The following is a 23,741-nucleotide window of genomic DNA, read 5'->3' on the forward strand; positions in this document are numbered from 1 at the left end:
GCTTCACCCTATATAACTTCTGCGCTCTGGGTACAATTTATAAATTTGCGTGACGCTATTGATGTAGTTTTTCACTACGGGGCGACGGTACCACTACTACTACTACAACTACAACTACAACTACAACTACAACTCCTACTCCTACTACTACTCCTACTCCTACTACCACTACCACTACTTCTCCTACTCCTACTACTTCACCTACTCCTACTCCGACTCCTACTCCTTCTCCTACTCCTTCTCCTACTCCTACTCCTTCTCCTACTCCTACTCCTACTCCTACTCCTACTCCTACTCCTACTCCTACTCCTACTCCTACTCCTACTCCTACTCCTACTCCTACTCCTACTCCTACTCCTACTCCTACTCCTACTCCTACTCCTACTCCTTCTCCTACTCCTACTCCTACTCCTCCTACTACTACTCCTACTCCGACTCCTACTCCTTCTCCTACTCCTTCTCCTACTCCTACTCCTTCTCCTACTCCTACTCCTACTCCTACTCCTACTCCTACTCCTACTCCTACTCCTACTCCTACTCCTACTCCTTCTCCTACTCCTACTCCTACTCCTCCTACTACTTCTACTACTACTCCTACTACTACTCCTACTCCTACTCCTACTCCTTTCCTACTCCTTCTACTACTACTACTACTCCTACTACTGCTACTACTACTTGGTACAATTTATAAATTTGCGTGACGCTATTGATGTAGTTTTTCACTACGGGGCGACGGTATCCGTGACAAATTATTTTTACCAAACTTCATTTTATTTCGTTCAAAAGCATTATCGATTTTTCAAAAGATAAACTACCAAAATAAGTACCTGCACAGATATTATCGTTTTTTTTAAATTTTAAATCCATACGTTATATTACAACACTACGGACCTAACCTAGAAAACGGGCTAAAACACGCTCTCAGTACCTGCCTACCTAGGACCTCTACCCGGTACCATCTGTGTAGGTACCTGCACCTACTATTAAAAATTTGCCGAAAAAATATTTACATAACGCAATTAGACCCCTACTCGTAAAAAAATAAACACATGAAAACTTTAAATATGAATTGCTAACAGGCTAACCTCTTCCAATTTCTGCGCTCCTGGTAGAAATCAAAAATTTGCGTAACGCTATTGATGTAGTTTTTCACTACGGGGCGACGGTATCCGTGTCAAATTATTTTTACCGAACTTTATTTTATTTCGTTCAAAAGCATTATCTATATAAAAAAAAATAAACTGCCAAAGTAAGTACCTCTACAAATTTTATCGTTTCTTTGAGATCACATCCCTAAAATAAAAGCACATCACTTCGGTGTGTCTATGATTGGCTGATTTCTGACTGACCAAAAGCCCGATTGTTGGCATTTTTTGTTAAAATAGCAAATGTCAAAACTTTCGCCGGTTACTGTGACACATTTTGAACCGAACGCCATCTGTGGGACGGCCGAATAACGTTCCTTAACCTTCGGAGGATGATTTTTTTCGATAATATTAAAGGCGGACGGCGTGTTTGCTGCAGATTGCAATCATCAAGTTGAGCGTGTCGATTTTATAAAAAAGCATACCGAGTGGTTTTCGCTAGACCACGTGACTTCGCGAAGCTCTCCCGATTAAATCATTTTTTTGCGTGTCGGGCGAACCTGGCGGCCGGAGAGAGAAATGCGCCCTTTCGTAAGGCGCGCCGCGAGCGCTTCCAGTTTCCGCCGCTAGATGCTACTCAAATTTTTGTCGACAAATTACGCCGAACGAATAAATTAGTAAACATTTTCATACAAAAACCGGATTACACGGTATTTCGGATTTTCCACGCAAAATTGAACTTGAATTCTATGCAAACAGAGAGACGTCTCGGTCTACTTTCGCTTGAAGCCTGAAACAAATGAAAGGCAACTTTTTTCAAGCACACGAAAATGAACCTAGAGTGTGAGCGACTTGAAGGTTCGAGTGGTCGATTTTCGCCTAATTTTAAGCGACCAAATAAAACAAAGAAACTGTGTATTACTATATGTATATACTAGCTTTTTGCCCGTTGCAGGAAACTGATGGGTAAATGTGATAAGCGATCTGATGTTTGAATGTAGATGAGACGAAGAGTGTGGGACTACAAAATTTAAAAAAAGAAATGGATATTTTGAGAAAAAAAAGAGCCAAGGAGCTTACTGATAATTTTTTCACCGAGCCATTCGTGTTGTGTAGGTCGAGACGCGTAATTTGATAACCATATCGTATGTACGGTTTTTGTCACCAACATTCTTCAAAAGTTGTTATTTTGGAAAAAAAAATTGCTCAATTAACACGAAAAATATGTATGCTTGCATGTGAATGAAGCAATGAATGTGTGACCACAAATGTATTGGAATATATGTTTGTTTAAAAAGAAATGGATATTTTGAGAAAAAAAAGAGCCAAGGAGCTTACTGATCATTTTTTCACCGAGCCATTCGTGTTGTGTAGGTCGAGACGCGTAATTTGATATCCATATCGTATGTACGGTTTTTGTCACCAACATTCTTCAAAAGTTGTTATTTTGGAAAAAGAATTGCTCAAATAACACGAAAAATTTAAAAACTTTTAAAAATGTAATATGTATTTTGGCATATAAATGAAAGTATGTGTGTGTGACCACAAATCTATTAAAATATATGTATGGATAGAAAGAAATGGATATTTTGAGAAAAAAAAGTGCCAAGGAGCTTTCTGATCATTTTTTCACTGAGCCATTCGGATTTTGTAAGTCGAGACGCGTAATTTGATACCCATATCGTATGTACGGTTTTTGTCACCGACACTCGTCAAAAGTCCCAGCGAGTTTTATTTTGGAAAAAAATATTGCTACTACCACTACCACTTCCACTACCATACCACTACCACTACCATACCACTACCACTACCACTACCACTACCACTACCACTACCACTACCACTACCACTACCACTACCACTACCACTACCATACCACTACCATACCACTACCACTACCACTACCATACCACTACCACTACCATACCACTACCACTACCATACCACTACCATACCACTACCACTACCATACCACTACCACTACCACTACCATACCAGTACCACTACCACTACCACTACCACACCCACTACCACTACCATACCACAGCCATACCACTACCACTACCATACCACTACCACTACCATACCACTACCACTACCAGTACCACTACCACTACCACTACCATACCACTACCACTACCAGTTCCACTACCACTACCACTACCACTCACACTTCCAGTACCACTACCACTACCATACCACTACCACTACCATACCACTACCACTACCAGTACCACTACCACTACCACTACCACTACCATACCACTACCACTACCAGTTCCACTACCACTACCACTACCACTCACACTTCCAGTACCACTACCAGTACCACTACCACTACCATACCACTACCACTACCACTTCCATACCACTACTACAACCACTACCACTACCATACCACTACCACTACCATACCACTACCATACCATTACCACTACCATACCACTACCATACCACTACCATACCACTACCATACCACTACCACTACCACTTCCATACCACTACCACTACCACTACCATACCACTACCACTACCACTACCCTACTACTACTACTACAACTACTTGTTACAATTTATAAATTTGCGTGACGCTAATGATTTAGTTTTTCACTACGGGGCGACGGTACCAGTGCAAAATTATTTTTACCAAACTTCATTTTATTTCGTTCAAAAGCATTATCGATTTTAATAATATGAACTACCAAAGTAAGTACATGAACAGATTTGATCGTTTTTTTTAATTTTAAATCCATGTACCATCCACCCGGTACCATCTGTGTAGGTACCTGCACCTACTATTAAAAATTTACCGAAAAAATATGAAAAATGAAAACTTTAAATATGAATGTCTCGCAGGCTAACCTCTTCCAATTTATGCGCTCCTGGTAGAAATTAAAAAATTGCGTAACGCTATTGATGTAGTTTTTCACTACGGGGCGACGGTATCCGTGTCAAATTATTTTTACCGAACTTTATTTTATTTCGTTCAAAAGCATTATCGATTTTTAAAAATATACTGCCAAAGTAAGTACCTCTACAAAATTTATCGTTTCTTTGAGATCACATCCCTAAAATAAAAGCACATCACTTCGGTGTGTCTATGATTGGCTGATTTCTGATAAACCAAAAGCTGACTGTTGGCATTTTTTGTTAAAATAGCAAATGTCAAAAGTTTGGCCGGTTACTGTGACACATTTTGAACCGAACGCCATCTGTGGGACGGCCGAATAACGTTCCTTAACCTTCGGAGGATGAATTTTTTCGATAATATTAAAGGCGGACGGCGTATATGCTACGGATTGCAATCATCAAGTTGAGCGTGTAGATTTTATAAAAAAGCATACCGCGTAGTTTTTGCTTGATCACGTGACTTCGCGAAGCTCTCCCTATTAAATCATTTTTTTGCGTGTCGGGCGAACCTGGCGGCCGGAGAGAGAACTGCGCACTTTCGCATAGCGCGCCGCGAGCGCTTCCAGTTTCCGCCGCTAGATGCTACTCAAATTTTTGTCGACAAATTACGCCGAACGAATAAATTAGTAAACATTTTCATACAAAAACCGGATTACACGGTATTTCGGATTTTCCACGCAAAATTGAACTTGAATTCTATGCAAACAGAGAGACGTCTCGGTCTACTTTCGCTTGAAGCCTGAAACAAATGAAAGGCAACTTTTTTCAAGCACACGAAAATGAACCTAGAGTGTGAGCGACTTGAAGGTTCGAGTGGTCGATTTTCGCCTAATTTTAAGCGACCAAATAAAACAAAGAAACTGTGTATTACTATATATACTAGCTTTTTGCCCGTTGCAGGCAACTGATGGGTAAAAATTAATCGCGCGGTGTAGTATTTGAATGTAGATGAGGCGAGGGTGTGGGACTGCAAATTTTTAAGTAATGTAAATTTCCCCTTTAATAACGCCTGCTCGCGTCCCCTTAAGAGTTACATCCCAGTTTTCAAAAAGTATGTGGGCTACGCTAGGTTTGTATAGACTGGTTTGTGATTTAATTCTAAAGCCTATTTTCCATGTTATTTTCTTTAACATAAATTGCCCCTTAAATAACGCCTGCTCGCGTCCCCTTTAGAGTTACATCCCAGTTTTCAAATAGTATGTGGGCTACGCTAGGTTTGTATAGACTGGTTTGTGATTTAATTCTAAAGCCTATTTTCCATGTTATTTTCTTTAACATAAATTGCCCCTTAAATAACGCCTGCTCGCGTCCCCTTTAGAGTTACATCCCAGTTTTCAAATAGTATGTGGGCTACGCTAGGTTTGTATAGACTGGTTTGTGATTTAATTCTAAAGCCTATTTTCCATGTTATTTTCTTTAACATAAATTGCCCCTTAAATAACGCCTGCTCGCGTCCCCTTTAGAGTTACATCCCAGTTTTCAAATAGTATGTGGGCTACGCTAGGTTTGTATAGACTGGTTTGTGATTTAATTCTAAAGCCTATTTTCCATGTTATTTTCTTTAACATAAATTGCCCCTTAAATAACGCCTGCTCGCGTCCCCTTTAGAGTTACATCCCAGTTTTCAAATAGTATGTGGGCTACGCTAGGTTTGTATAGACTGGTTTGTGTTTTAATTCTAATACCTATTTTCCATGTTATTTTCTGTAGCAAAAATTTGCCCCTTTAATAACGCCTGCTCGCGTCCCCTTTAGAGTTATATCCCAGTTTTCAAGTAGTTTGTGGGCTACGCTAGGTTTGTATAGACTGGTTTGTGTTTTAATTCTAATACCTATTTTCCATGTTATTTTCTGTAGCAAAAATTTGCCCCTTTAATAACGCCTGCTCGCGTCCCCTTTAGAGTTATATCCCAGTTTTCAAGTAGTTTGTGGGCTACGCTAGGTTTGTATAAACTGGTTTGTGATTTAAATCTAATACCTTTTCCCATGTTCTAACCTAACCTTACCTCAAAAACACGCAAAATTTAAAAACTTTTAAAAATGTAATATGTATGTTTGCATGTGAATGAAGCAATGAATGTGTGACCACAAATTTATTCAAATGTATGTATGTTTGAATGTATGTGCCTAAAATTAGCTTTTTGCCCGTTGCAGGCAACTAATGGGTAAATGTACTAAGCCATTTGATGTTTGGGTGTAGATGAGACGAAGAGTGTGGGACTACAAAATTAAAGAAAGAAATATACTGATCATTTTTTCAGTACGGGGTGACAGTACCCATATGTAAAAACTTTTAACTGAAAAAAGGTTATTTAAAAAAAAAAAAAAATTGAATAAACCGTTTTTAATAGTAAATTACTTTCCCAAACGTCTGTGCTCCTGGTAGATTACAGCGTCACCGAGCTAATTTTTCGAAGAAATGGCTTTATAAGAATTATCATTAATTTAATAAAAAAAAATATATATATATGCAAAACGAAATATGTTACCTACTGGTTAAAAAAATAAAGAGATCATGCTATGTATGAATGGCTCCCGGGGCGACGGTTCTCATGACCCCCACCCTAAATTAAATAATTATTATTAATCGCGAAATGCAAAAACCTTTAATAAAAAAAAATCGTTACTTCAACCTACTTAATATTTATAACGCAAAAAAAATATTCGTTTTAAAAAAAATCAGAATGTGGATGAAGCATTACCTATGTTATTTTTGATTATTAAATGAAAAATCTTTATCATTGTATGTGGACCCAATTTATTGGAAAACGTTTTTAAGTTTGATTAGCCTTAAATATTTTTTTCAAAACACTGGTTGTTCAGCGATCATCGATCTATTTTTTCATCGATCTGTGGTTTACATATGTCATTTGAACTGACATTCGATGTTAAAATATATGCATTATTTTGCAGGTTAAAAGTTAATGCTGATTAATTTGCTAAGAAATTCGAATTTTAATATGACATAACACTGGAAAATTGAAAATTTTATATCTATTATGAACCCACAATAAAGATAAACGGAACATAAATGATATTTTTTTTGATAATTTAAGTCCAATGAAGTTCGATAATTTAAATGTTGGTCTGTTAAATTTTGTAAGAGATATTACTTGTGGGTTAATAAACCCCTATGTTTAAATATATATGTTCAAGTATATTTTATAATCATCTTGGTGATCTGACGTGACAACTGAGCAATACAAAATCTAATATTTTTGAAAATATTTTGATGCTTTCATCAAATTCTGCGAGTAGAACATAATTTTAATGTCAATGAGATACCTTCAGATACTACTTACTGCATCCCCAAAGATGCCATAAGCCCCGAGGGAAATTATTTTCATTCAGGCCTTCTGTGCATTTAGTGTAAAAAGATAGAAAAAATTCTGCAACTTTGACTTATGGCACTTCAAAATCATCTGTACAGTTTGACGCAGTTTGTTGAAAGTCCACTCCATGAAATTATTTATAATAACTGTAATGTCAACATAATGGAAATTTTAACATATTATAAAACTGCTCATCTTGATACAGAAATGCCCTAGTGAGATGTGCATAGTATGCTTTTTATTTAAAAACTTTTTTTGAATGAAATAAATAAAATAAAATAACAGATTTTGGAAATAAGTAAAAATCAAACAACGTTTTAATTTCATTAAAGTGTATTTATTTTTTTTAAATCTGATTCGATATAAGTAATATGGGAAGAACCAGAAAGAAACCCATATATCATATTAATTGCGTTTCATATATTCATATTTCATGTCAAATAAACAACTTATAAACAACTTTTGAGTTTGAACTTGTTTTACTTTTTAAAGTTTAAACAGAATATAAAAATAGTTAAAATGCTTTTGGGAATCTATTTAATCTGAAACTAAATTTTCCTAATGATAAAAATCAACAGTTCCCTCAAATAGTGACAAATTTAGGTTTACGTTATCATCAAATGATAAGTTCAAGTGACACTGTATGTATTTAACCCTGCGAATAAATTTAAAATGGGAAGATTAGTCTTAAATAGATTAAATTTACTGGTTTAAATAGATATGAAACGACAATACCTAATCTAAAATTTACCTGTAAACAATGTTTTGGGTTGTAATTCCGGCCTGATTTACACCTTGACGACTTCCGTCGACTATTTGAATTTTTAATGAATTTATTGTTATGACTCTGGAGCAAGCTACATACAATTGCCCATGCGTAAAGACGGGTTCTGGTAAATAAACACCAATCTGATTAAAAGTTTGACCCTGCGATTTATTAATTGTTATTTCATAAGCAAGACTTTTTCGTTAATTTTACGTGCATCTACATTTTTGGGACACAGTATCGCTCTGTCACTGAATAAATTTGAATCGCTACAGAATGAGAATCTCCGTAAAGTGCGCTAATAACATCTTGGCAAATCGTACTTGACGGTAAAACTATTTCATGATGGTACGCAACTTTGAGGAGTTGGTAATGTTCCATTCCATTCGTCTGTGAACAAATTTTAAATGAACAAATTGGCCGTCCAATTAAAAACCTTGATCGTTTCCGATTTAAGTAGATATATTAACTGGCAAGCTAGTTATGTAATTAGTTCCATAATTATACCATTCATGGATGATTAGTAACTTTAAAATATCAAAGCGTTGAAGTGTCATCATTTTCATCACGCCTTTGGAAAGACATAGAGAGGATTGTGAAATTAGTTCCAGTTCAAAGTAACGCCGGCTGAAGTTCATTCATTCTCGAGGACTTGAAAACGCAGAGAGTAGAGAAAGGTTTTGACATCCTGCAAACGAAAAAAATTATGCATATTGTTAATTCATTTATTAATATATAGTATTTTAATGTTTTTAACTTGGTACAACAAAAAAATCTGCAATAAGAGACAAATGATCAGAAGAATTGTGCAAAATTTACAGAATCGGCGTTAATGGCGATTGTCAAAGTTTCAAATGTAATATCAAATAGCGGGCCAGAACTAATTACATACATTTTGTAATAGATATTACTTGTACCCTATGTTTAAACATATATATTTAAACATAGGGGTTTATTAGCCATCTACGAACACAGTGCACGATCTTGAGATATGTTATTTGAATATTATAATTAAAGAGTCGCCTCATGTTTTCTTGTCTCAAGTGTTAATAGCGTTTTAACTTTTGTATGATAATACAATTTGACGCTCAACATGAATTTTATAGCTATGAATTTTAAATATTACAATGGCGTCCAACGCGTCTTGTATTTTAATCTTATTGCATTGTGTTGACTTTCAAATGTTACAATGATAGTCAATAATTGAAACGCCTGATGTAACTTACTATCTAATAGAATTATGCAAACAAACTTTGTAACTTTAAGGTCCGCTTCGTGTCACTAATAAATATTATAATGGCATTACCAAAACCCAGCTTAACTCAAAACACCAGTTTTTGTAGTTGGGCCCCTGTGATTATAAGCTCCGAACCGAACCAGAAAAGGAACGCAACAACTGCAAACGGCGTTTCGAGCCATTTGCGGTTGTTTCGTTCCTTTCCTATAAATAGCATGAGGCTTTCTAAACGGCACAACTCTGATAATTAAATACATATGCTTGCGTGTAAATGAAGCGGACTGCGTGTCAAAACGTTGCTTTTTCCCCGAAACTAATGGGTAAAAATGTGGTGTGTTATGAAATATTTGAATGTGAATAAAGCAAGATGTTATAGTTATGTCATACTGAAAACTGGCGCACGTAAAGATTAAAGGAACCGTTGTGTCTGCGAATATATCCGGCATGATTGTAGGCAAAAAATGAACGCTTTCTCTTTTATCATTTCACGTGACTTTCTTGTAAAACATTATCTGATAATTCCCAACCATCATACTTGTGCCATTGTATACCTGTTCAAGAAACGCTTAAAGCCGGCTGACAACTTTAATTTCAAACTTATATTTTTAGATATTTCTGAAGTTCCACGACGCCCGGTGGAGATTTCCTCCATTGTCAATTGCAATAAACAGACAGTAGAGATGTTTCAATAGATGAAAGATAGGCTTTTATTTACGTTATAATAATAGTATGAACATGATAATATTCACCTTGAGAAAGTGCATTCAGGATTCTGCGCTGTCCTTTGTTCAGAACGTCGAGTCAAAGCGTTGCACAGTCATCACGACTTGACGATATTTCTGAAGCAACGCCAGTAACGTATGTAAGTAACGTAACGCCGGCTGTCATTACTCGGCTTTCTCGAATACTGAAAAACGCAGACTGCAAAGACGTTTTCAAAACCCTGCAAATGACATTTTAATAACAGTTAGGCATTTTGTATCATTTTATTAATATATATTGCAAAATTTACAGACTCGGCGATAATGGCAATTGTCAAAGTTTTAAAATGTATGTCAAATAGCAGCCAGAAAAAACTACACGTAATATGCAGTCGTCTTATGTCATAATACTAATAATCATTTATAACACTGCCGCTAAAACATTCTGAAAAGTTCCCAATTATCATACGTGTACATACCTGTCCAAGAAACGCTCCCAAAAACCATGGATGAAATCGCCTAGGTGTATTTTTAACCGAATTTGGAAAAGCGTAGACGCCATTTTTTTAGATTTTAAAATCCACTTGAACACAACGTCCCGTGAAAGTATCCATTAAAGTATCCATACAGTAGAATCCTGCAAATAACGAATGTAATAACATTAAAATATAATTTAGAATATCATTAAGAAAGGGACGTTAGTTTTCTTTTTAATGAATCTACTATATTTCATTTCGTTTCCCCAAATAGTGATGGGTTTTGACAAATTTAATGATTAGTTCAAGTCACACTGTATGTATTTTACCACGTGAAGAAATCAATAGATTAAAAAGAATGTGTTTCAACACTTTTGCTTTTTGCCCGAAAGTAATGCGAGAGGCATCTGCCTAATTTTATAATTAAATACATATGCTTGCGTGTAAATGAAGCGGACTGCGTGTCAAAACGTTGCTTTTTCCCCGAAACTAATGGGTAAAAATGTGGTGTGTTATGAAATGTTTGAATGTGAATAAAGCAAGATGTTATAGTTATGTCATACTGAAAACTGGCGCACGTAAAGATTAAAGGAACCGTTGTGTCTGCGAATATATCCGGCATGATTCTAGGCAAAAAGTGAACGCTTTCTCTTTTATCATTGGTGGATATGTCCTCCATTGTCAATTGCAATAGAGATGTTTTACATTGACAGTAGAGATGTTTCAATAGATGAAAGTTAGGCTTTTATTTACGTTATAATAATGACATTAATTAATTAATTATAACATGATAAAATTCACCTTGAGAAGATGCTAGAATTCTGCGCTGTCCTTTGTCCAGAACGTCTAGTCAAAGCGTTGTTAGAGACGATATTTCGACAGCCTAGACGTTTCAGAACCCTACAAATGACAGTTAGGCATTTGTGTAATCATTTATTAATATAAATTATTACGTTATATTATGGGTAAAACTCACTTTAAGTTCATTTTCGATCAAAGCTTGCAGATAGGCACCATTGTTTTCTTCGTCGCGTTCATGAGTGCAAATTCGATTTCCAATTGGGCAACTTGTCAAAGACACACGGAACTTGAGAATAATCTCAACTCATCTATTATCCATTATCGATATCCATTTCGACGAACTTTCCAATATTTTGAAACACACAGAAAACAAACAGACGCGTAAAAAATGCGGTTATTTAGTTAAAAGAGGACGCCATTTTGAGAAAAAAAAATGGCCACGTGACTACCGATGATACCATTATGAAAAGAAAAACATTTAGACATAAATTAAACCTATTACCCTAAAAATCGGGAAATTTCAAAACATCTTTCGTAAAATTTAAAAAACAAAATCAACGATACCCGATCAATTCAGACCCGACGCTCGATAAAAATCAATCGTGTTTTTAATTTACGTTCGAGTAATGCGAAAAACGCAAAATTTTCGAGCAAAAAGGCGCAAGAAATTTTTTTTTTATGATTTCGCGTTCGGGGTGCGTTCGATGTTGAATAAAAACGTAAACGATGAAGGAGAAAATGTTTTGCAGATCATCCCGATCGATGAAAACGAAACGTTGCGAAAATGCACCAAAATTTGGCCGTTTCGAAACCGCGCGCGTGGCAACACTCACTTTCTGCAAAATTCGGCAGACCACGTGGTACGATTCCCAGATTTGGAAGCTCTGATGCAAATCGTTTTTTTTGCCATAGTGGGGCAGTCCTGGCGGCGGGAGAGTGAACCTCGGTACTTGAGCATGGCGCGCCTCGAACGTTTCCAGTTTCTGTCGACAGAGTTCCTCTAATTTTCCAGCCGTAGAGTTTCCAAATAAAAAAACTGACTGCTGTTTCACGTTTTTACACGCAAAATTGAACTCGAATTCTATGCAAACAGAGAGGCGTCTCGGTCTACTTTCGCTTGAAGCCTGAAACAAATGAAAGGCAACTTTTTTCAAGCACACGAAAACGAACCTAGTGTCCTATGCGACTTTAAGTTCGAGTGGTCGATTTTCGCCTAATTTTAAGCGACCAAATAAAACAAAGAAACTGTGTATTACTATATATACTAGCTTTTTGCCCGTTGCAGGCAACTGATGGGTAAAAATTAATCGCGCGGTGTAGTATTTGAATGTAGATGAGGCGAGGGTGTGGGACTGCAAATTTTTAAGTAATGTAAATTTCCCCTTTAATAACGCCTGCTCGCGTCCCCTTAAGAGTTACATCCCAGTTTTCAAAAAGTATGTGGGCTACGCTAGGTTTGTATAGACTGGTTTGTGATTTAATTCTATAGCCTATTTTCCATGTTATTTTCTTTAACATAAATTGCCCCTTAAATAACGCCTGCTCGCGTCCCCTTTAGAGTTACATCCCAGTTTTCAAATAGTATGTGGGCTACGCTAGGTTTGTATAGACTGGTTTGTGATTTAATTCTAAAGCCTATTTTCCATGTTATTTTCTTTAACATAAATTGCCCCTTAAATAACGCCTGCTCGCGTCCCCTTTAGAGTTACATCCCAGTTTTCAAATAGTATGTGGGCTACGCTAGGTTTGTATAGACTGGTTTGTGATTTAATTCTAAAGCCTATTTTCCATGTTATTTTCTTTAACATAAATTGCCCCTTAAATAACGCCTGCTCGCGTCCCCTTTAGAGTTACATCCCAGTTTTCAAATAGTATGTGGGCTACGCTAGGTTTGTATAGACTGGTTTGTGATTTAATTCTAAAGCCTATTTTCCATGTTATTTTCTTTAACATAAATTGCCCCTTAAATAACGCCTGCTCGCGTCCCCTTTAGAGTTACATCCCAGTTTTCAAATAGTATGTGGGCTACGCTAGGTTTGTATAGACTGGTTTGTGTTTTAATTCTAATACCTATTTTCCATGTTATTTTCTGTAGCAAAAATTTGCCCCTTTAATAACGCCTGCTCGCGTCCCCTTTAGAGTTATATCCCAGTTTTCAAGTAGTTTGTGGGCTACGCTAGGTTTGTATAGACTGGTTTGTGTTTTAATTCTAATACCTATTTTCCATGTTATTTTCTGTAGCAAAAATTTGCCCCTTTAATAACGCCTGCTCGCGTCCCCTTTAGAGTTATATCCCAGTTTTCAAGTAGTTTGTGGGCTACGCTAGGTTTGTATAAACTGGTTTGTGATTTAAATCTAATACCTTTTCCCATGTTCTAACCTAACCTTACCTCAAAAACACGCAAAATTTAAAAACTTTTAAAAATGTAATATGTATGTTTGCATGTGAATGAAGCAATGAATGTGTGACCACAAATTTATTCAAATGTATGTATGTTTGAATGTATGTGCCTAAAATTAGCTTTTTGCCCGTTGCAGGCAACTAATGGGTAAATGTACTAAGCCATTTGATGTTTGGGTGTAGATGAGACGAAGAGTGTGGGACTACAAAATTAAAGAAAGAAATATACTGATCATTTTTTCAGTACGGGGTGACAGTACCCATATGTAAAAACTTTTAACTGAAAAAAGGTTATTTAAAAAAAAAAAAAATTGAATAAACCGTTTTTAATAGTAAATTACTTTCCCAAACGTCTGTGCTCCTGGTAGATTACAGCGTCACCGAGCTAATTTTTCGAAGAAATGGCTTTATAAGAATTATCATTAATTTAATAAAAAAAAAATATATATATGCAAAACGAAATATGTTACCTACTGGTTAAAAAAATAAAGAGATCATGCTATGTATGAATGGCTCCCGGGGCGACGGTTCTCATGACCCCCACCCTAAATTAAATAATTATTATTAATCGCGAAATGCAAAAACCTTTAATAAAAAAAATCGTTACTTCAACCTACTTAATATTTATAACGCAAAAAAATTATTCGTTTTAAAAAAAATCAGAATGTGGATGAAGCATTACCTATGTTATTTTTGATTATTAAATGAAAAATCTTTATCATTGTATGTGGACCCAATTTATTGGAAAACGTTTTTAAGTTTGATTAGCCTTAAATATTTTTTTCAAAACACTGGTTGTTCAGCGATCATCGATCTATTTTTTCATCGATCTGTGGTTTACATATGTCATTTGAACTGACATTCGATGTTAAAATATATGCATTATTTTGCAGGTTAAAAGTTAATGCTGATTAATTTGCTAAGAAATTCGAATTTTAATATGACATAACACTGGAAAATTGAAAATTTTATATCTATTATGAACCCACAATAAAGATAAACGGAACATAAATGATATTTTTTTTGATAATTTAAGTCCAATGAAGTTCGATAATTTAAATGTTGGTCTGTTAAATTTTGTAAGAGATATTACTTGTGGGTTAATAAACCCCTATGTTTAAATATATATGTTCAAGTATATTTTATAATCATCTTGGTGATCTGACGTGACAACTGAGCAATACAAAATCTAATATTTTTGAAAATATTTTGATGCTTTCATCAAATTCTGCGAGTAGAACATAATTTTAATGTCAATGAGATACCTTCAGATACTACTTACTGCATCCCCAAAGATGCCATAAGCCCCGAGGGAAATTATTTTCATTCAGGCCTTCTGTGCATTTAGTGTAAAAAGATAGAAAAAATTCTGCAACTTTGACTTATGGCACTTCAAAATCATCTGTACAGTTTGACGCAGTTTGTTGAAAGTCCACTCCATGAAATTATTTATAATAACTGTAATGTCAACATAATGGAAATTTTAACATTATTATAAATTGTAAAACTGCTCATCTTGATACAGAAATGCCCTAGTGAGATGTGCATAGTATGCTTTTTATTTAAAAACTTTTTTTGAATGAAATAAATAAAATAAAATAACAGATTTTGGAAATAAGTAAAAATCAAACAACGTTTTAATTTCATTAAAGTGTATTTATTTTTTTTAAATCTGATTCGATATAAGTAATATGGGAAGAACCAGAAAGAAAACCCATATATCATATTAATTGCGTTTCATATATTCATATTTCATGTCAAATAAACAACTTATAAACAACTTTTGAGTTTGAACTTGTTTTACTTTTTAAAGTTTAAACAGAATATAAAAATAGTTAAAATGCTTTTGGGAATCTATTTAATCTGAAACTAAATTTTCCTAATGATAAAAATCAACAGTTCCCTCAAATAGTGACAAATTTAGGTTTGCGTTATCATCAAATTTTAAGTTCAAGTGACACTGTATGTATTTAACCCTGCGAATAAATTTAAAATGGGAAGATTAGTCTTAAATAGATTAAATTTACTGGTTTAAATAGATATGAAACGACAATACCTAATCTAAAATTTACCTGTAAACAATGTTTTGGGTTGAAACTCCAGCCTGATTTACACCTTGAGGACTTCCGTCGACTATTTGAATTTTTAATGAATTTATTGTTCTGACTCTGGAGCAAGCTACATACAATTGCCCATGCGTAAAGACGGGTTCTGGTAAATAAACACCAATCTGATTAAAAGTTTGACCCTGCGATTTAAATTGTCATTTCATAAGCAAGACTTTTTCGTTAATTTTACGTGCATCTACATTTTTGGGACACAGTATCGCTCTGTCACTGAATAAATTTGAATCGCTACAGAATGAGAATGTCCGTAAAGTGCGCTAATAACATCTTGGCAAATCGTACTTGACGGTAAAACTATTTCATGATGGTACGCAACTTTGAGGAGTTGGTAATGTTCCATTCCATGATTAAAACGTCAATACTGTATTATTTGTAGGTTGTTTAAATATGTAAGCTCCCGATTTGCGAACCGAGCCAGGAAAGAAACGGCGTTTCGAGCCATTTGCGGTTGTTTCTTTCCTTTCCTATAAATCGAAGTTCAGCTCGTGTACATAGCATGAGGCTTTCTAAACGGCACAACTCTGATAAAAATGGAGAAGCAAAGAATGTGTTTCAACACTTTTGTTATGTTGTGTTATGAAATGTTTGAATGTGAATGAAGCAAGATGTTTGTGCCAAATTTCATATTTACGATTTGATGTTCGAATGTAAATAAAGTGAATGCTTTCATTTAAATCAAATAGCTGTAGGTACCTGACCCACCCCCCTGTGGTCTGTGAACAAATTTTAAATGAACAAATTGGCCGTCCAATTAAAAACCTTGATCGTTTCCGATTTAAGTAGATATATTAACTGGCAAGCTAGTTATGTAATTAGTTCCATAATTATACCATTCATGGATGATTAGTAACTTTAAAATATCAAAGCGTTGAAGTGTCATCATTTTCATCACGCCTTTGGAAAGACATAGAGAGGATTGTGAAATTAGTTCCAGTTCAAAGTAACGCCGGCTGAAGTTCATTCATTCTCGAGGACTTGAAAACGCAGACAATAGAGAAAGGTTTTGACATCCTGCAAACGAAAAAAATTATGCATATTGTTAATTCATTTATTAATATATAGTATTTTAATGTTTTTAACTTGGTACAACAAAAAAATCTGCAATAAGAGACAAATGATCAGAAGAATTGTGCAAAATTTACAGAATCGGCGTTAATGGCGATTGTCAAAGTTTCAAATGTAATATCAAATAGCGGGCCAGAACTAATTACATACATTTTGTAATAGATATTACTTGTACCCTATGTTTAAACATATATATTTAAACATAGGGGTTTATTAGCCATCTACTAACACAGTGCACGATCTTGAGATATGTTATTTGAATATTATAATTAAAGAGTCGCCTCATGTTTTCTTGTCTCAAGTGTTTAGCGTTTTAACTTTTGTATGATAATTTGACGCTCAACATGAATTTTATAGCTATGAATTTTAAATATTACAATGGCGTCCAACGCGTCTTGTATTTTAATCTTATTGCATTGTGTTGACTTTCAAATGTTACAATGATAGTCAATAATTGAAACGCCTGATGTAATTTACTATCTAATAGAATTATGCAAACAAACTTTGTAACTTTAAGGTCCGCTTCGTGTCACTAATGAATATTATAATGGCATTACCAAAACCCAGCTTAACTCAAAACACCAGTTTTTGTAGTTGGGCCCCTGTGATTATAAGCTCCGAACCGAGCCAGAAAAGGAACGCAACAACTGCAAACGGCGTTTCGAGCCATTTGCGGTTGTTTCGTTCCTTTCCTATAAATAGCATGATGCTTTCTAAACGGCACAACTCTGATAATTAAATACATATGCTTGCGTGTAGATGTAGCGGACTGCGTGTCAACACTTTTTCCTTTTGCCCAAAACTAACGGGTTAAAATGTGGTGTGTTATGAAATGTTTGAATGTGAATGAAGCAAGATGTGTGTGCCAAATTTCATATTTACGATTTGATGTTGTTCGAATGCAATATTATGAACATGATACTATTCACCTGAAAGTGCCAGAATTCTACGCTGTCCTTTGTTCAGAATGTCGAGTCAAAGCGCTGAACGTCAATTGGAAAACGCAGACAGCAGAATACGTTTCTAAATCCTGCAAATTACATTAGATAACAGTTAGCCATTATATTAATATATATGTAACGTTATATTCATTTTCAACTCGGTACAGCAAAAAGATAAAGAAACGTCATAATAGAAAAAGTTATGTCATACTGAAACTAAAAACTGGCGCACGTAAAGATTAAAGGAACCGTTGTGTCTGCGAATATATCCGGCATGATTGTAGGCAAAAAATGAACGCTTTCTCTTTTATCATTTCACGTGACTTTCTTGTAAAACATTATCTGATAATTCCCAACCATCATACTTGTGCCATTGTATACCTGTTCAAGAAACGCTTAAAGCCGGCTGACAACTTTAATTTCAAACTTATATTTTTAGATATTTCTGAAGTTCCACGACGCCCGGTGGAGATTTCCTCCATTGTCAATTGCAATAAACAGACAGTAGAGATGTTTCAATAGATGAAAGATAGGCTTTTATTTACGTTATAATAATAGTATGAACATGATAATATTCACCTTGAGAAAGTGCATTCAGGATTCTGCGCTGTCCTTTGTTCAGAACGTCGAGTCAAAGCGTTGCACAGTCATCACGACTTGACGATATTTCTGAAGCAACGCCAGTAACGTATGTAAGTAACGTAACGCCGGCTGTCATTACTCGGCTTTCTCGAATACTGAAAAACGCAGACTGCAAAGACGTTTTCAAAACCCTGCAAATGACATTTTAATAACAGTTAGGCATTTTGTATCATTTTATTAATATATATTGCAAAATTTACAGACTCGGCGATAATGGCAATTGTCAAAGTTTTAAAATGTATGTCAAATAGCAGCCAGAACAAACTACACGTAATATGCAGTCGTCTTATGTCATAATACTAATAATCATTTATAACACTGCCGCTAAAACATTCTGAAAAGTTCCCAATTATCATACGTGTACATACCTGTCCAAGAAACGCTCCCAAAAACCATCGATGAAATCGCCTAGGTGTATTTTTAACCGAATTTGGAAAAGCGTAGACGCCATTTTTTTAGATTTTAAAATCCACTTGAACACAACGTCCCGTGAAAGTATCCATTAAAGTATCCATACAGTAGAATCCTGCAAATAACGAATGTAATAACATTAAAATATAATTTAGAATATCATTAAGAAAGGGACGCTAGTTTTCTTTTTAATGAATCTACTATATTTCATTTCGTTTCCCCAAATAGTGATGGGTTTTGACAAATTTAATGATTAGTTCAAGTCACACTGTATGTATTTTACCACGTGAAGAAATCAATAGATTAAAAAGAATGTGTTTCAACACTTTTGCTTTTTGCCCGAAAGTAATGCGAGAGGCATCTGCCTAATTTTATAATTAAATACATATGCTTGCGTGTAAATGAAGCGGACTGCGTGTCAAAACGTTGCTTTTTCCCCGAAACTAATGGGTAAAAATGTGGTGTGAATAAAGCAAGATGTTATAGTTATGTCATACTGAAAACTGGCGCACGTAAAGATTAAAGGAACCGTTGTGTCTGCGAATATATCCGGCATGATTCTAGGCAAAAAATGAACGCTTTCTCTTTTATTATTGGTGGATATGCAATAAGCAGACAGTAGAGATGTTTCAATAGATGAAAGTTAGGCTTTTATTTACGTTATAATAATGACATTAATTAATTAATTATAACATGATAATATTCACCTTGAGAAGATGCTAGAATTCTGCGCTGTCCTTTGTCCAGAACGTCTAGTCAAAGCGTTGTTAGAGACGATATTTCGACAGCCTAGACGTTTCAGAACCCTACAAATGACAGTTAGGCATTTGTATAATCATTTATTAATATAAATTATTACGTTATATTATGGGTAAAACTCACTTTAAGTTCATTTTCGATCAAAGCTTGCAGATAGGCACCATTGTTTTCTTCGTCGCGTTCATGAGTGCAAATTCGATTTCCAATTGGGCAACTTGTCAAAGACACACGGAACTTGAGAATAATCTCAACTCATCTATTATCCATTATCGATATCCATTTCGACGGACTTTCCAATATTTTGAAACACACAGAAAACAAACAGACGCGTAAAAAATGCGGTTATTTAGTTAAAAGAGGACGCCATTTTGAGAAAAAAAAATGGCCACGTGACTACCGATGATACCATTATGAAAAGAAAAACATTTAGACATTAATTAAACCTATTACCCTAAAAATGGGGAAATTTAAAAACATCTTTGGTAAAATTTAAAAAAAAAAATCAACGATACCCGATCAATTCAGACCCGACGCTCGATAAAAATCAATCGTGTTTTTAATTTACGTTCGAGTAATGCGAAAAACGCAAAATTTTCGAGCAAAAAGGCGCAAGAAATTTTTTTTTTATGATTTCGCGTTCGGGGTGCGTTCGATGTTGAATAAAAACATAAACGGTGAAGGAGAAAATGTTTTGCAGATCATCCCGATCGATGAAAACGAAACGTTGCGAAAATGCACCAAAATTTGGCCGTTTCGAAACCGCGCGCGTGGCAACACTCACTTTCTGCAAAATTCGGCAGACCACGTGGTACGATTCCCAGATTTGGAAGCTCTGACGCAAATCGTTTTTTTGCCATAGTGGGGCAGTCCTGGCGGCGGGAGAGTGAACCTCGGTACTTGAGCATGGCGCGCCTCGAACGTTTCCAGTTTCTGTCGACAGAGTTCCTCTAATTTTCCAGCCGTAGAGTTTCCAAATAAAAAAACTGACTGCTGTTTCACGTTTTTACACGCAAAATTGAACTCGAATTCTATGCAAACAGAGAGACGTCTCGGTCTACTTTCGCTTGAAGCCTGAAACAAATGAAAGGCAACTTTTTTCAAGCACACGAAAACGAACCTAGAGTGTGAGCGACTTGAGGGTTCAAGTGGTCGATTTTCGCCTAATTTTAAGCGACCAAATAAAACAAAGAAACTGCGTATTACTGTATATATACTAGCTTTTTGCCCGTTGCAGGCAACTGATGGGTAAAAATTAATCGCGCGGTGTAGTATTTGAATGTAGATGAGGCGAGGGTGTGGGACTGCAAATTTTAAAAAAAGAAATGGATATTTTGAGAAAAAAAAGAGCCAAGGAGCTTACTGATCATTTTTTCACCGAGCCATTCGTGTTGTGTAGGTCGAGACGCGTAATTTGATATCCATATCGTATGTACGGTTTTTGTCACCAACATTCTTCAAAAGTTGTTATTTTGGAAAAAAAAATTGCTCAATTAACACGAAAAATATGTATGCTTGCATGTGAATGAAGCAATGAATGTGTGACCACAAATGTATTGAAATATATGTTTGTTTAGAAAGAAATGAATATTTTGAAAAAAAAAGAGCCAAGGAGCTTACTGATCATTTTTTCACCGAGCCGTTCGGATTCTGTGAGTCGAGACGCATAATTTGATATCCATATCGTATGTACGGTTTTTGTCACCAACATTCTTCAAAAGTTGTTATTTTGGATAAAAAAAATTGCTCAATTAACACGAAAAATATGTATGCTTGCATGTGAATGAAGCAATGAATGTGTGACCACAAATGTATTAAAATATATTTTTGTTTAGAAAGAAATGAATATTTTGAGAAAAAAAATAGCCAAGGAGCTTACCGATCATTTTTTCACCGAGCCATTCGGATTCTGTAAGTCGAGACGCGTAATTTGATACCCATATCGTATGTACGGTTTTTCTCACCAACATTCTTCAAAAGTTGTTATTTTGGAAAAAAAAATTGCTCAATTAACACGAAAATGTATGCTTGCATGTGAATGAAGCAATTAATGTGTGACCACAAATGTATTAAAATATATTTTTGTTTAGAAAGAAATGAATATTTTGAGAAAAAAAAGAGCCAAGGAGCTTACAGATCATTTTTTCACCGAGCCATTCGGATTTTGTAAGTCGAGACGCGTAATTTGATACCCATATCGTATGTACGGTTTTTGTCACCGACACTCGTCAAAAGTCCCAGCGAGTTTTATTTTGGAAAAAAACATTGCTCTATAAACAAAAGCAAAATGTAAAAACTCTTATTGGAATTTTTTTATTTTTAAATTTAAAATCTACCACTACCACTACCACTACCCCTACTCCTTCCCCTACCCCTACCCCTACCACAACCCCTACCACTACCACTACCCCTACCCCTACCCCTACCCCTACCCCTACCCCTACCCCTACCCCCTACCCCTACCCCTACCCCTACCCCTACCCCTACCACTACCACTACCCCTACCCGTACCCCTACCACTACCCCTACCCCTACCCCTACCCCTACCACTACCACTACCACTACCCCTACCCCTACCCCTACCACTACCACTACCACTACCCCTACCCCTACCCCTACCACTACCACTACTTCTACTACTTGGTACAATTTATCAATTTGCGTGACGCTATTGATGTTGTATTTCACCACGGGGCGACGGTACCCGTGCCAAATTATTGATCGGTTTTTTTTAAATTTTCAATCCATACGTTATAAAACAACACTACGGACCTAACCTAGAAAACGGGCTAAATCACGCTGTCAGTACCTGCCTACCTAGGACGTCTACCCGGTACCATCTGTGTAGGTACCTGCACCTACTATTAAAAAAATACCGAAAAAATATTTGCATAACGCAATTAGGCACCTACTCGTTAAAAAATAAACAAATGAAAACTTTAAATATGAATCGCTTCCAGGCTAACCTCATCCAATTTCTGCGCTCCTGGTAGAAATTAAAAATCTGCGTAACGCTATTGATGTAGTTTTTCACTACGGGGCGACGGTATCCGTGCCAAATTATTTTTACCGAACTTTATTTTATTTCGTTCAAAAGCATTATCGATTTTTAAAAATATACTGCCAAAGTAAGTACCTCTACAAATTTTATCGTTTCTTTGAGATCACATCCCTAAAATAAAAGCACATCACTTCGGTGTGTCTATGATTGGCTGATTTCTGACTGACCAAAAGCCCGATTGTTGGCATTTTTTGTTAAAATAGCAAATGTCAAAACTTTGACCGCTTATTGTAAGACATTTTGAACCGAACGCCATTTGTGGGACGGCCGAATAACGTTCCTTAACCTTCGGAGGACGATTTTTTTCGATAATATTAAAGGCGGACGGCGTGTTTGCTGCAGATTGCAATCATCAAGTTGAGCGTGTCGATTTTATAAAAAAGCATACCGCGTAGTTTTTGCTTGATCACGTGACTTCGCGAAGCTCTCCCGATTAAATCATTTTTTTGCGTGTCGGGCGAACCTGGCGGCCGGAGAGAGAAATGCGCCCTTTCGTATGGCGCCGCGAGCGCTTCCAGTTTCCGCCGCTAGATGCTACTCAAATTTTTGTCGACAAATTATCCCGAACGAAAAAATTAGTAAACATTTTCATACAAAAACCGGATTACACGGTATTTCGAGTTTTCCACGCCAAATTGAACCCCGGGTTTTATGCCCGCAGAGAGGCGTCTCGGTCTACTTTTGCTTGAAGCCTGAAACAAATGAGAGGCAACTTTTTTGCTACTTTCACGCCAAAACGAACCTAGTGTCCTATGCGACTTTAAGTTCAAGTGGTCGATTTTCGCCTAATTTTAAGCGACCAAATAAAAACAAAGAAACTGAGTATTAATATATGTACTAGCTTTTTGCCCGTTGCAGGCAACTGATGGGTAAATGTGATAAGCGATCTGATGTTTGAATGTAGATGAGACGAAGAGTGTGGGACTACAAAATTTAAAAAAAGAAATGGATATTTTGAGAAAAAAAAGAGCCAAGGAGCTTACTGATAATTTCTTCACCGAGCCATCCGTGTTGTGTAGGTCGAGACGCGT

The 23,741-nt window shown here is 35.9% G+C and overlaps 1 long non-coding RNA gene across 1 annotated transcript; it reads right to left on the bottom strand.

Annotated features, from left to right (window-relative positions):
- Positions 1-15,365: 15,365 nt before the first annotated feature.
- LOC149425612 (uncharacterized) lies at positions 15,366-20,049 on the bottom strand. The gene is made up of 6 exons (XR_016304122.1): positions 19,776-20,049; positions 19,601-19,699; positions 18,851-19,008; positions 18,420-18,613; positions 17,829-17,929; positions 15,366-16,845 (listed from the first exon to the last, which is right to left on the bottom strand). It is a non-coding gene; the product is annotated as an uncharacterized LOC149425612 (long non-coding RNA).
- Between the last annotated feature and the right edge of the window lie 3,692 nt (positions 20,050-23,741).

This window comes from Hesperophylax consimilis, chromosome 2 (genome assembly GCF_061612785.1).
Source record: "Hesperophylax consimilis isolate HC1 chromosome 2, BYU_Hcon_1.0, whole genome shotgun sequence".
Lineage (NCBI taxonomy): Eukaryota > Metazoa > Arthropoda > Insecta > Trichoptera > Limnephilidae > Hesperophylax > Hesperophylax consimilis.